Source organism: Penaeus chinensis, chromosome 19 (assembly GCF_019202785.1).
Source record: "Penaeus chinensis breed Huanghai No. 1 chromosome 19, ASM1920278v2, whole genome shotgun sequence".
NCBI lineage: Eukaryota > Metazoa > Arthropoda > Malacostraca > Decapoda > Penaeidae > Penaeus > Penaeus chinensis.
The window spans coordinates 36,453,358-36,455,857 of record NC_061837.1 but is presented as its reverse complement, the minus strand read 5'-3'; the positions used below and the strand labels follow the sequence as shown (position 1 = coordinate 36,455,857).

The 2,500-nt window shown below is 39.4% G+C and overlaps 1 protein-coding gene across 1 annotated transcript in view; it reads right to left on the bottom strand.

The window, feature by feature from the left end:
- Positions 1-2,500, bottom strand: part of LOC125035062 (CUGBP Elav-like family member 4) — a 620,541-nt gene that overhangs the window by 1,422 nt on the left and 616,619 nt on the right. Inside the window, 1 exon segment of the mRNA XM_047627165.1 lies at positions 1-2,500. This exon segment is cut by the window's left edge and continues 1,422 nt beyond it; it is cut by the window's right edge and continues 574 nt beyond it. The gene's annotated coding sequence lies outside the window, so the exon portion shown is untranslated.

The window sequence follows — 2,500 nt, the reverse complement described above, 5'->3', positions numbered from 1 at the left end:
TACCAATATCCTTAAAATTTATAGGGGCTAAGTATTAGCAATTCACTAGAGAGTGTATCTTATGGTAGTCCAAGGGCTTTAAAAACATACCTCAAAAATGGGTTGGAAGTTTCAAACGAATACAACACGTCACTGAACGACACCATGATACACGAATTGACCAAAAGACACTTAAATTGGTCCCAAAACAACTAGATTTGATATCGCCTTGTATACTAACCATTACAGATTACACTCTCCTGTAGGCAATTGTATTAATAAATTATAAGCAATAAATAAATAATAATAAATTATATGCTACGCAGTTCCTAAATGTGATGTACTAAAACTATTCTTTAAGTATTTTTCTCTTATTTCTTTGGTGTGGCTATCTCCTTACATTCCTTAATAATATCCCTGTTGTACTCAAATACTGCCATCTTGTTTGCAATATAGAGGATTAAACTTCCAATAAAAATCAATGAGATATCAAGTGCAAGCCTGACATACAAAGCCTGATCACTCTTAAAACAAGATGCCAGCAAGAGCAAGGCAATAGGGCCTATGTAATATTACAGTGGCGCAGGCCATTACATTTGGCCTTCTTTGAGGAGGAGACCTAAACCGTTCAAACACTATCAGTCGGCTAAGATCAGATATACCCTATAATGTATAATTACTCATGTATTGTCATTCATAAGGTGTCTTCCTTAAAATGATGCTATCATTATTTTTAAAGTTGTCTTTCACCATTCATATTCACTTTTCTGTTTGTCAATAACATTAACAACTATCAATAACAAGCATACCTGGTCCAGTTCACATACCTAGTCTACCTACCAGTCTTCTCTATGGTCACAGCTCAGGTAATGAACACTAAATGACTATGTACTCCATGCCAATTTAGTAATGGAAACCAGTTGATCAACATAATTTGTATTTACTTCTAATTATACTAGTCAATTTACTGTCATAATCCAGCTTGTAACATAATTCTAACTATATTCAGATCTCAACTGGCAGTTAAAGCTTAATTACTTAATTACAGCACAGCTGACTCTAATAAGTCCAATCAGCAACTACTGTCTGAGGTCAAGTCTAAATTGACAGTTGAAGTCCAAGTGGAAGATGACTAGGGAAAATAATTTCTTCTGGAGGCAGTCATGGAACATTCCAAATGCTACTAGGTCTCCTCCCAAGAGCAAGGGAGGCAGTCTTGTTATGTTCATGATGCAAGCAGTCTCCTCCGTGCATTCATGGGATGATCTGAGTCTCCTCCACAGTCGCAAGGAGTGTCATGATACAAACAGGATGCAGGCAGTCTCCTCCACAAAGCAACCATAATATAATTTAGCCTGACAGTGGTGCGTATGTACATATTGGACTAGATATGCTATGTCAGAGAAACAGCTTCATTTTTTTTTTTCAGAAATTAGTAATTCTTACTCCTAAACCACGAGGGTGTATAACATGTAAATATATGAAATGAATAAAATAGACCAGGTAATGGAGAAATCATCTTGAACTCTCTTGGCACATTTCTGTCAATGGTTCAAAAGTTATGTGTATGTATGACATATAGTATTATAAGAGAAGAGAAGTAATCAATACCCAAGACTGCAGGTAAAACAATAATAATGACTAGATGGAATGTCTGAGATCATAGATGAAAGATCGCTGCAAACTGTAATCTTTTAAAAAAATAACAAGTACACCTTGACTAGAAAATAATGCCACTTTGATCTGACAAACATACAGATGTCTAAAAATCTAAGCCACAAAGAAATGCACAAATCTTATTAAACCATTGGATACAAATGATTTAAAAATATATCATGATATAAAATTGACTGGAGATAAGCGTTAGTACCCTTAGTCTAGTGAATATGCTATCCACTGTACACATGATCAAATGCAGGGTCAATAGTCCTATAAATTTTACCTTCAGCTTATATACAATGTGTCTTTATGAGACTTCCTCTATACTTGAAAGCTATCTAGCGCTTTAAACTATTTATCTATAGGCATCTACAGGTATAGAGAAGCTAATCCTCTAGTTTGACACTAGACTAGGGGCCTCTGAACCCTTTGAGGCCATCACTTTGGTTGTCCAACTGTGGAGCTGGAAGAGACCTCAACGCCCTGGTCTGGTGGGGTCCTAGAACCCCGCCCGGCCACACGGCACACACAAGATGGCGTGAGGAGCACCAGTGCACACGGCGTCACTGCTATGGAGGCCCAGTTTCGAGCTAAGCACTTGTGGACAGCACGCCCACAGACTACCAGGTAAAAACATGGGCGAATACCGAGCCATGACAGACGACAGCCAGGGAGTGGTGGCTGCGTGGGTGCCCGGGCACAGCGCAGGGCGTGAGGCAACAGACACGAGACACGCAACACTTAGTACCCTGAAGGAGCAACCCGTCAGCGGGGCGGGTTAGGACACATCCTGTGCTGGGAGATCCAAATCACCCGGCCAACTCGCACAAAATGGCGTACAGCTGATAGAGCGTGTCTTAAG